Source organism: Coptis chinensis, chromosome 4 (assembly GCF_015680905.1).
Source record: "Coptis chinensis isolate HL-2020 chromosome 4, ASM1568090v1, whole genome shotgun sequence".
Lineage (NCBI taxonomy): Eukaryota > Viridiplantae > Streptophyta > Magnoliopsida > Ranunculales > Ranunculaceae > Coptis > Coptis chinensis.
In genome coordinates, this window is record NC_141459.1 from 26,943,515 (window position 1) to 26,956,485 (window position 12,971).

The following is a 12,971-nucleotide window of genomic DNA, read 5'->3' on the forward strand; positions in this document are numbered from 1 at the left end:
GGCCAATTTCGAGCGTGTGCGCGCTTAAATAGCCTGGACATGAGATGTGGCTTGAGCGCGTGCACGCTTATCAGATGCCAAAATCGAGCGCAGGCGCGCTCAAGTGCATGGTTCATGAGATACACGTTTAGACTTTGATGACACCCTCATGTGTCTCCATGTACTTCTCCGCAAGCATCTGCACTGCATCAATTTGCGACTGTGAACAACCGCGGCTCGACCACGTGTTCTTGTCCTTGTAGAGAATGTCGAAATGGAAAAAACTTTGTGTTCCAACTCAGTTCCCCATTCGTCTCAACAGAATTTAATGGATATGTTTGAATCTGCGAACCCTCCTGCGAAAACATTGAGTCCACCTCTTAAGGTTACCCTATTAGGTAGAGATGGTGTTCCGGTTGCTAGGGGATATGTTATGACAACCACGTACCGTTAATATTTGCCATGGCAGAGTCATCCTTGGAGGGGAGAAAAAGATCTACATCCAGGAAGTCTTGGTTCCTAATGCTCCTATTTATGATGGACCTCAATTTGGCTGCTCAGACCTTAGTGATTTTGTTGAAGGGGGGGCCTTTGATTTGGCTTGAATCAAGGTTGCAGTATGAGTAATCTATTGTGTGGGATATGCAAACTTCATCTATTTTGTTTTTTTGAGTATGTTTTTTGTAAGTAATGGTACGAGCCTTTTACAAGATGTAAGAATGACATAACGAACTTGTGCACTATAGCTTGTTATGATGGTATGATGGCTAGATGGTTTATAAGAATGTTTATTGTCTGAATGTTATATTATGAAAGTTTTTTTGTTTTTGCAGGTTGAAGAGATAACAACCCCGTTTTTAACTCCACCAGTGCAAAGTAATGAAAGTCTTTGTGCTGCCGGTCCCAAGCCCGGATAAAGGAGGAGGGAGAATGGTGGACAGTTCTGTGGTTATGCTTCGTTGGTTGATGCACTATTCCATGGTTACAATGCCACTGTTCTTGCTTATGGCCAGGTATAGTTGGTTGTTTTTTTTTTTTTTTGAGTTTGTAGCTTGTGTTGTTTATTAATTTGTATGATATTAAAATGTTGTTTTGTGTTTGGGTGTCTGGATTAGACTGGTTCTTGAAAGACTTACACTATGAAAACCAATTATACGGGAGAGGCGTAGTGGTGGGATTATTCCAAAAGTGATGGAGACTATATTTTTGAGGATTGGAGATATGAAAGACAATGTTAGTTGAGTTTCTAATCAGAGTGGCATTCATTGTTACTTGTTTCCATTGTATTGTCTGCTAATATTTTACTTTTTCCATTAATGCAGGGAACTACAATCAGGGTTGAATTGGGTGATGCAACCACTACTGCTGAACCATCTGGTGCGCACAACATCAGCCAGGCGTTTCCACACACGAATGGTCAGCCTTTGGATCACTTTCTTAGGGCAACATCTCAAGTCCCTGATGCTCAAATTATAACAGAACATCCAGCAATAAGGTACTCAATTTTGTAGCTTTTGTTGAGGACAAAGATATTATAAAAGAATGTGTTTGTGTTGGAAACGAGGTTATGATATTGTGATTTTATTTGTTTGAAACTTAGTGAAAGGTTAAGCGAAAAATTGTATTTCTTATAGCGAGCGTAGAATTGTATCTGGGGCCTGCAGCTTCTATAGATAAACTTTAGCTTCTCATATTTGTAAGTTCCGATTAGAAAAACAACTGAATATGCTCATGCCTTAATATGTGCTTTATGTACTAGTTTTCAGTTTGTCTATTTATTTCGTTTTTCGCAGGGTGGGAGTGGTCTTCTGCGGTAGACAATCTCCAGGAGGGCACAACGTCATATTTAAGGGAAGCTTTGCAGAATCCGAGCGAGCCCTTATCCGGTACTTCTTTACTCTTAATAGGTTGCCTTTCTCTACATTAGATTTTTATTTTTGCTTATCCAAATAAATATTTGTGCATTTAGCATTATAGAACAGAATGTTATAGTCTACCTTGAACCTGAACCTATATTGTAAAAACACCTTAGGGCGTTGGAACTTTTATTCGTTCGATTATAAACACAAATTAGGCTTAACTCTTTTGACAATTGTATTGATTTACAGTCACGTATGTGTTGGAGTTATCCTTCACATGAGGAGAGAATGAAGTTCATTATGCGTGGAAATGTTTGAGTGCGACCCGCGCTCAGATTGGCCTTGACCAAGGCGCGACCCGCGCCCATGCCGTGGAAGACTTCCAGTACCTTCAGCGCGACCTGCGCTCGACTTGGTCTTGTCCGAGGCGTGACCCGCGCCTAAGTCTATCTTCAAAAGAAATTGTGGACCGCGAGTTTGCAATAAGAGTTAGAGTTTTTGGCAAAACCGAACACCCAGAAAACACACAAGGGGCAGCACAAAAGTCAGAGAAAACTAAATCTTGAAAGCTATTAAGATTGAGATAACCTTTATAGAGAGACAACCCTGTAAACAGATAAGAGTGATCTAGTAAGGTGAGAGACTGAAAGGAGAGATTGTAATCTTCCTTCCTACTTTATAAAGAACTAGCTCTTGTGGAAATAGGCACCATTGGCCAAACCACGGTATATCTTTGTGTTGTGGTATGCGTTTAATTCTGCTTTACATTATTATCTGTTGTTAATAGTTGTTTAGCGAGTTGGGCATGTTAATATATGTTGTAGTTGATATTTAGAATTTGCCTGGAGTTGAATTGAGTTCAAATACAAGTTATCTGTGTGGTGGGGGAATCAATTAGTATTGGTATAAACCCCAACAAGTGGTATCAGAGCCTTGGTTAGATTAGCCTAGGGTGTTATCCAAATCTTAGTCGTAAGGTGTTTAACAAAACTCCTGAGAGAAGATTTGAGTTTAAATAACTTGTAGAAATGGACCATTCCATGAACACTCGCATGACGAGTCTGAATAGGAAGAACTACACCATTTAGAAAGCCAAGATGGAAGACTTGCTTTATTGCAAGGACTTGGCACAACCCATTGAAAATGGAGGAGAAAAACCGGAAGCAGTTACTGCGACTGAGTGGAACAAGCTTGACAGAAAAGCGATTGGGTACATTCGACATTGGATTAACGACAGTGTCTTTCACCATGTATCCCAAGAGACAACAACTTTTGGCTTGTGGAAGAAACTCGAAGACCTTTATGAGAGGAAATCGGGCGGAAACAAAGTGCTGGTCGTTAAGAAGTTTGCCAACACGAAATTCCAAGAAGGTTCATCAATGTCTGAGCATCTTAATGAAGTACAGAATATCATCAATCAGATGCATTTGATGAAGATTAATTTGGGAGATAAAGTTGAAGCTTTGTTTCAATTAGGCTCTCTACCTGAAAGTTGGGAAACATTAGCAATCTCTCTACACAGAGCAGCCAAGGATGGAATCGTTACCATGGAGATGGCTACCGCGTCTTTGTTGAATGAGGAGACTAGAAGGAGTTCAAAAAGTAGCTCCTCTCGCTCAGAGATCTTTGTCACAGAGAAACGAGGGAAAGGTAGATACAGAAAACCATCTTGTTCTAGAAGTGATGACAGAAGTAAATCTAGGGGTGAAGCTAGAACTCCTAAGGCAGAGAGGCAATGTTACTATTGTGCCACCAAGGGCCACTTCAGATATGAGTGCAGAATACTGAAGAGGGATGAGAAGAATAACTGTGTACATAAAGACATGGTGTAGAGGAATGGAAACATAGGCAGAGATACTACTGCACTAGTCGACGACCTAGTGGGAATTGTGTTAGATTGTGGTGTGTGTTGTCTTAGTACCTCATGTCAGGATACAGAGTGGGTGATAGATACAGGAGCATCCTATCACGTCACACCGCACAGAGAATTCTTCACTACCTACAGTGGTGGTGAATATAGTGAAGTGAAGATGGGTAACAGTGGTGTCTCGAAAATTATAGGCATTGGTGATGTTCATGTAGAAACCAATGTCGGCTACACCTTGACACTCAAGGATGTAAGATATGTCCTTGACATTCGGCTAAGCCTAATTTCGGCTGGGAAATTAGATGACGATGGCTTTGTAAACTCGTTTGGTAACGGGGTATGGAAACTGAGCAGAGGTTCCATTGTAGCAGCCATAGGGAAGAAAACTTGCTCTCTTTACAAAACACATGCTAGTTTGTGTAAAACAGAAGTGAATGCGGCAGAAGAAGAAGCTTCCTCTGAATTGTGGCACAAGAGACTGTGTCATATAGGTATAAAAGGGATGAAGTTCTTGCTAAGCAAAAGGCATTGCCAAACATCAAAGGTACACATTTAAATACATGTACTCACTGTTTGGTAGAAAAGCAACACAGGGTGTCTTTCCAAAGATTCCCGTCTCACAGAAAGGACAATATCCTTGAACTAGTGCACATAGACTTATGTGGTCCTATAAAAGTGAAGTCCCATGGGGGAGCTTCATACTTCGTGACCTTCATTGATGATGCGTCCAGAAAGATGTGGGCATATAGTCTGAATACCAAGGATAAAGTTCTTGGCGTGTTTGAGAAATTCCACAACATGGTGGAAAGAGAGACTGGGAAGTTGTTGAAGTGTATTCATTCAGATAATGGGGGTGAGTACATTGGGCCATTTGAAGAGTATTGTCAGAGTCATGGGATTCGTCATGAGTAGACCGTTCCCAAGACACTGCAATAGAATGGAATAGCAGAGAGAATGAACCGTACAATTATAGAGAGGATAAGATGCATGTTGTCTCACTCTAAGCTACCTAGAACCTACTGGGTAGAAGCAATGCGTACAACCGTGCATGTGATCAACCTATCGCCGTCGAAGCCTCTGAATAATGACTATCCAAAGAGAGTATGGTCAAGCAGAGATGTTGATTATGGATACTTAAGGGTATTTGGGTACAGGGCATTTGTGCATATTCCAAAAGATGAGAGATCTAAGCTTGATGACAAAGCCAAGCAGTGCATTTTTCTGGGTTATGGAGATGAAAAGTTTGGTTACAAACTCTATGATCCAATTAACAAAAGGTAATCCGAAGTCAAGATGTTGTGTTCCTAGAAGACCAAACCATAGCAGACTTTGGGGAGGGTGAGAAGCTACAAGCTTTCACCAATGATCTTGTTGATTCAGAACTAGAAGTTCCTACTGTGGAATGTGTAGAAGGCATTGAGAATTCAGAGAATCATGAGTTTGAAGCTCATGATGGGATAGAACCTATTGGTATAGAAGATGCAGATGAGATGCAAGAACCACCACCAGAGCAAACAGAAGTGCATCCTCCTGAGGCACCAGCAGATGGGGCAAGGAGGTCAAACAAAGAAAGACTAGCTTCAACCAGGTATCCACCACATACGTACGTGCTACTATCGGATAGTGGAAAACCTATGTAATATCAAGATGCACTTGAAGATACAGACAAAGAAAAGTGGTTGAAGGCCATGCATGATGAGATGGATTCTTTGCATAAGAATCACACTTATGAGTTAGTTGAGAAACCGCAAGGACGAAAAATTCTCAAGAATAAGTGGATATATAAAGTCAAGCATGAGAAGAATAATCCTCACCCAAGGCACAAAGCTCGCCTTGTTGTGAAGGGATTCGGTCAAAGAAAAGGGATTGACTTTGATGAGATTTTCTCTCCTGTAGTGAAGATGACTTCTATCTTGGTGGTATTGGGTATGACCGCAAGTATGAACCTAGAGGTTAAGTAGCTAGATGTTAAGACAACTTTTCTTCATGGAGACCTTGAAGAAGATGTCTATATATACCAGCCAGAGGTTTGAGGTCAAAAGCAAGGAGCACCTAGTATGCAAGCTGATAAAGAGCTTGTATGGGTTAAAGCAGTCACCGAGGCAGTGGTACATAAAGTTTGATTCCTTTATGGCAAAGCAAGGATACAAGAAGTCTGGTTCCGATAATTGTGTGTTTGTTCAGAGATTTCCAGATGGGGATTTCATAGTGCTATTGCTGTATGTGGATGATATATTGATAGTTGGCCCAAACATCAACAAGATATCTAAACTTAAGAAAGACTTGAGTAAGTCTTTTGAGATGAAGGATTTGGGTCAAGCAAAGTAGATACTTGGGATGTGGATCACTCGTGACAGAAAGAGTGGGAAGTTGTGGCTTTCTCAAGAAAGCTACATTAAGAAGGTGTTGAAGATATTCAACATGGATCAAGCGAAGCCAGTCAGTTGTCCACTTGGTGGCGGTTACATGATGACCAAAGAGATGTGTCCAAAGGGTGAGCATGAGCAGAGTCAGATGGAAAAGATTCCTTATACATCCGCAGTGGGCAACTTGATGTATGCAATGGTGTGTACAAGACTGGATATTGCTTTCGCTATTGGTGTTGTAAGCCGTTTTCTGTCAAATCCGGGTAAGGAACATTGAGAAGGTGTTAAGTGGATATTGAGATATTTCAAAGGCATTTCCAAATCGTGTTTGTGCTTTGGTGGAAGTAAACTCTTACTTAAAGGCTACATTGATGCAGACATGGCAGGTGATGTTGACTTGATGAAGTCCACTTCCGGTTATCTGGTTAATTTTGTAGGGGGAGCATTTTTTTGGCAATCAAAGTTGCAAAAGTGTGTTGCGCCCTCTCAACTATAGAAGCCGAGTATATTGCAGCCACTGAGTGTTGCAAAGAGTTGCTATGGATGAAGAGGTTCTTCGACGAACTAGGGCTAAAACAGAAACAGTTTGTAGTTCTATGTGAAAGTTAAGGGCCATCCATTTGAGCAAGAATCCGAGTTTTCATTCTAGATCCAAGCACATACACGTGCGTTATCATTGGATTGGAGAAGTACTCGAAGACAAGCATTTGTGTATTGATAAGATCCATACCGACAAGAACAGGTCGGATATGATGGCCAAAGTTTTACCGAAAGGTAAGTTTGATGTTTGTTGTGCTATTGCCAGAATGGCAGCACACTCCTCTTGTTGATTTGGAAATTGCATGGAGGTAGCCCCCCTCACTGTTCGGGAGGGGGAGATTGTTGGAGTTATCCCTCACATGAGGAGAGAACGAAGTTCATGTGAAAATGTTTGAGCGCAACCCGCACCCATGCCATGGAAGACTTCCAAGATCACAAGAACCCGCTTCGACTTTGGTCTTGCCGAAGCGTTCCGCCCCAGTCTATTTTCGAAAGAAATTGTGGACCGCGAGTTTGTAATAAGAGTTAGAGTTTTTGGCAAAACCTAACACCCAGAAAACACACGCGAGAGGCAGGACAAAAGTCAGAGAAAACCTAATCTTGAAAGCTATCAAGATTGAGAGACAATCCTGTAAAGAGATAATAGTGATCTAGTAAGGTGAGAGACTGAAATGAGAGATTGTAATATTCCTTCCCACTTTATAAAGAACTAGTTCTTGTGGAAGTAGACACCATTGGCCGAACCACGGTATATCTTTGTGTTGTGGTATGCGTTTAATTCTGTTTTATATTAGTATCTGTTGTTAATAGTTGTTTAGCAAGTTGGGCATATTAGTATAAATTGTAGTTAATATTTAGAATTTGTCTGGAGTTGAATTGAGTTCAAATATATACAAATTATCTGTGTAGTAGGAGAATCGTTTGGTATTGGTATAAACCCCAACAGTATATATATCTATCTGATTTTTTATTTTATTTTTTTCTCGTTGGCGGTTCTAAGGTTGGAACAAGATATTGAGAAATTCATCCACGATCCTGCCCAACAACAATTGTTTCAGCAGTTGCCTACTTCCTATTTAAGACTGGCTGCTCATCGCGTATCTCAGCACTACTGTCTGCAGTCAATGGTATTTATCAATTAAACTTCAGATTTGCAGGTTAACTCCACTTCGTGTAATGTGAAAAGAGAGGGACACGTGGTTGCAATTAGATTAAAGGAATAATAAAAATGGATGTGTCCTGGTTGAGTGCCATTCTTGTAGGAGTTTATAAACTTGATTGTAAGATTGCAGGCCATTTTGCAGGTAACAGTCCCAGTCCACAACTTATGGGCTAAATGGTATACTGGACCTAAATTAGTTGGTAGATACGGATTCTGATTTGGGTTGTAAATTGAACATGGCCTGGATAAGGTATAAGGTGGGGCCTTCGGCTCAACGAAAAGGGGCCCTCAATCTGCACAGTATCCGACCCTCCCAAGATCGCTTTATGCAGTTACGCATTCACCAAAATGGTGTGGGACATGAACTGGTTTTATGCAACGCAAGAGAATTGGTTGGCTTGAGCCACAATCAAGTGTCATCGCTATCAGGTTAGCTTCCAGCCAGAGTCGAATCTGACCAGCCTATAGTTTCTTTCACTTGAGTCACATTGTTATGGGCTTCAAACCAATCTCAAATTATTGAATGAACGTGCAGCAGGCCGGCGGTCGGTCTTGCAACTATGACCACTGATTGTTTTTTCTTTTCGTTCTAATGGTCTCTAATCTGTATGGTTCAAAGATAAAGAGTGTTCACTAGAATTCGGAGCTAGCCATCAGAGGAAAATGTACTTTTACCATTTTCATTTTCTGCCAACTAGCACATCTTAACATGTGGTTATTTAATTTTTCATTTTTATGGGTATCAGTGACACAAAATTGTGGATGCCATTTATTTTTTGTAGGTTTAGCTGGTTTTGCTACAAAATATGAGATTTTTTTTTTTTCAGCAACGGTTTATAACCGTTACAAACGATTTTTAAATTAATTTGTTTTAAAAGTTAACTAACAACTTTGCAACGGTTAAGAACTGTTGGTAATATTTTTAACAAATTACTATCGCTTAAAAAGCGTTTGTGAAATAAAAAAACTGTTGCAAAATTTTAAATTTGTGTACGAAATAGTTATAAAAAGCGTTACAAATCATTATTGCAATGGTTAATAAGCGTTGGAAATTTCTGTTTACAACGCTTATTAATCGTTGCAAAAAATTTCAACACTTTACCCACGCCATATTTGCAACGCTTAAAAAGCGTTGCGAAAATGATTAGCAACGATTTTTTGCCATTGCAAATAACCTGTTATGGTGTAGTGGGATAATAAAGATTATACATTGATCGGTGATGGTTCTCCTACTATCATGCTTATGGATTGTGATTCGGTGCATCGTCTTTTACGCCGTGAGAAATAGGATGTTCTTTTCCAGTTGAGCACTGATTCTTCGTTAGTCACTAAATCAGTTCCACTCGAAATCACCACTCTTCAATTCTTTCTCGTTTTTCAGATCTTTTTGGTTCTCCAACTAGTCTTCCGCCAGTTTGCTCTCATGATCACCGAATTCCTTTGGTTGCTGGCTCTTCACCTGTGAATGTCTATCCTTATAGGTATCCTCACTTTCAAAAAACTGAATATCGACAAGGTTGTTAAGGAATTACAAGATGCTGGACTAATTCGAGCTAGTTCAAATCCTTACTCTTCTCCAGTTCTCTTGGTTCGCAAAAAAGATGGGTCTTGGCGTATGTGTGTTGATTTTCGTGATTTGAATAATATTATGATCAAGGATCATTTTACTATTCTTGTGGTTGATGAGTTATTAGTCGAGTTCGTTGCATGGTACTGTTATTTTTACCAAGCTCGATCTCCGTCTTGGATTTCATCAGATATTGATGCATGAGCCTGATATTTTGAAAACTGCTTTTCGAACTCATGATGGTCATTATGAATTTTTGGTCATGCCATTTGGTATCTCTAATGCTCCTGCTACGTTTCAAAGCTTGATGAATGACTTATTTCACCCATTCTTATGCAAGTTTGTGCTGGTTTTCTTCGATGATATCTTGGTGTATAGTGGTTCTCTCTCTGCTTATATTGAACACTTATATCTATTGTTTTCAATATTTTGCGCACTAATATTTTATTTGTTACGGAGTTGAAGTGTTCTTTTGTTCAAAGTTCGGTTGCATATCTTGGTCATGTTATCTCTACTAAAGGGGTTTCGGTTGATCCTGACAAGATCTCTTCTGTTGTACACTGGCCGGTTCCAAAGACTATCAAGGATCTTTACGGTTTTTTGGGGTTGATAGGTTACTACCGCATGTTTGTTAAAGATTATGGCAAGTTAAGTGCACCATTGACTCAATTATTAAAGAATGACTCTTTTGTTTGGGACACTAATGCAACTGATGCCATTTCTCACTTAAAGTCTTCCTTGACTACTACACCAATTTTATCGCTTCCTAATTTTTCTAAAGGGTTCCCTCTTGAGTGTGATGCTTCCGATAATGGGTTGGGTGATGTTCTCATGCAAGATGGCCATCCTCTCGCTTATTTCAGTAAGGTTATCTCTGGTAATTAAAAACTTGAACCTGTCTATTTATGATAAATAGATGTTTGCTATTGTTTCTGCCATACAAAGATGGCGCCCTTATTTACTAGGCCGACATTTTAAGATTTATACGGATCATCAAAGTCTTAAATATTTCTTGGAGCAAAGACTTTCTTCTATTGAACAACAAAAGTGGTTGTCTGAAATCTTGGGATATGATTATGAGATTATTTATCGCCGAGGGACTGAAAATCAGGTTGCTGATGTTTTATCTCGTGTTCACGAGTCGTCAACTCTTTTTACTATCTCATCACCTATATTTTCTAGTATTGAAGATATTATTCGCGAGTGTAACTCCACTGATTCTATGCGTGCTATTATTCATAAGATTCAATACTCATCTCTGCCAAAGAATCAATATTCTTATGTCGACGACATTCTCGCTATAAGGGTCACATTGTGGTTGTTCCACCTTCTTCTTGGTGTTCTAAATTGTTGCATGAATTTCACCCCACGTACTCCAACAGGTGGGCATTTTGGTTTTTTACGCACTTATAAGCGTCTCCAAGTCAATTTTTACTGGCCTGGTATGAAGCAAGACACAAAGACATTTGTTGCTCAATGTGATGTGTGTCAGCGCAGTAAGGCATAAGCTATCTCGCCCACTGGTCTTCTTAATCCCTTGCCTATTCCTGATGATGTTTGGATTGATATTTCTATGGATTTTATTAATGGGCTACCTTCTTCTAATCGGAAAACTGTCATTTTGGTGGTTGTGGACCGATTATCTAAATATGCTCATTTTAGTACTCTGACCCATCCTTATACCACTACTTCTGTTGCTAAAGTTTTTGTTTGAGATATTGCTCGTTTGCATGGTATGCCTCGTACAATTGTTAGTGATTGGGATCCTATATTTCTCAATGCTTTTTGGGAAGCCTTCTTCTCTCTACAAGCGGTACACATTTATGTCGGAGTTCCGCTTATCATCCTCAAAGTGATGGTAAAATTGAAGTCACTAATCGCACTTTAGAGTGCTATTTGCATTGTTTTCTGGGTCAAAATCCTCATGATTGGACTCACTAGTTACCATGGGCTGAATGGTGGTATAATACTACTTATCACTCTACTATTCAAATGACTCCTTTTCAAGCTGTGTATAGCCGTCCTCCACCCTCCATTTTTGCTAACCTGCTTGGTTCTATTGTTGTTCATGTTGTGGATGTTGCACGTACTGCGGGATCATGATAGAACTTTGCGCCTTTTAAAGGACCATTTACAATCTGCTCAAGCTCGAATGAAACAATATGTTGATGCTAAGCTCTCTGAGTGCAGTTTTGACGTGGATGATTGGGTATATTTAAGGTTGCAACCTTATCGACAATCCACCGTGGCATCCCAAACTTATTCTAAGCTCTCTCCCCGTTACTAGGGTCCTTTCCAAGTAACTGAGAAGATTGGTTATGTCGCTTATAAATTGGACCTTCCAATAGGTTGTCTCTGTATTGAAGAAAAAACTGGGTAACACTGTTACTCCGGACCCATTTACCAACTTTTGCTGATACTTCTAAATGGGTGGCTGAGCGACTTATGGAACGAGGTATTTTCAAGAAGAATAATCAAGCAGTCACTCGTTGGCTTATTCAATGGAAGGATCACTTTGTGGATGAAGCTACATGGGAAGAGTGTTCTGAATTTTGTGCTCGCTATCCTGATTTTCCAACTTGTGGACAAGCTGCATTTCAAGGGGGATGGGATGTTAGGAAACCGATACTACTATTAGCTGTATTTATTTATATTAGGAAACATTCGTTTCTAAATTGTTTTGCTTAATTTAGGAAGTATGTTGAAATAGAGTTAATAGCTTTCCTATATAAGGAGGCCGTTTGTAATTGGATTGGTATTCATTCAATTAATAATATTAAGAACTTTTCGGTGGTTTATTGATCTCTAATCAAAGGATAGATGGTTTTGATCTCCAATCAAATTAAGGATAAACTTAGGGGTTCTTCTTAATTTAAGTTAAAAACCTTAACATTCGATGATATTGAACATCCTACAATAAGCCTGCAAACAATAAAAAAAAAAAAGTAACTTAGATATGTGGCGTCAATCCAAAATTTTAATTTTGAATATAGCCATATAGGAAGTGTCTTATGGAACCGAAAAGGGGTGATGGCTGCCTTTTTTTTGGTAGCGATTGGAAACAATATAAAAATTATGAAAGGAGGAAAAACTAGAATGGCGCGAATGAAATAATAGGCAAAGTAGCGCAGAAGAAATCTTTGTCAAACGGTCGAACTGTTGTGAGAAGATGCAATATGAACTTTGGAGGGTCCTGGGCATTTTAGAATTTCCCAACTATTTGTTTACTATTGTATGAATTTTTTTGGATAACTGTTTTTTCTAATGTGGAGCCCATTTATAAATTCATAAAATTAGTTTAAGGGAGTCGGTTAAGAATTTTTTGGACTCCTAAGACAAAGGCATAATCTTTTTAGTTTTTACACCTAAGTTTGACCAAAATTAAACTAGAATTTAACACATGTTTAACCACTTTTGGAAGCAATAAACAAAAATACCCTATTTAATTTTGCAACTACTTCTACAATATGTGAAACAACAAGATTTCCTCTTCCATAATTTCTTAAAAAATTCATAAATTTTAAATGCATTTGAAAATAAGTGTTTTTTTAACAAAATTTCATAAATTTTAAATGAATTTAAAAGTATGCATTTATTTAAATGTTACGCATTAAAATGCATTTTAACTTGT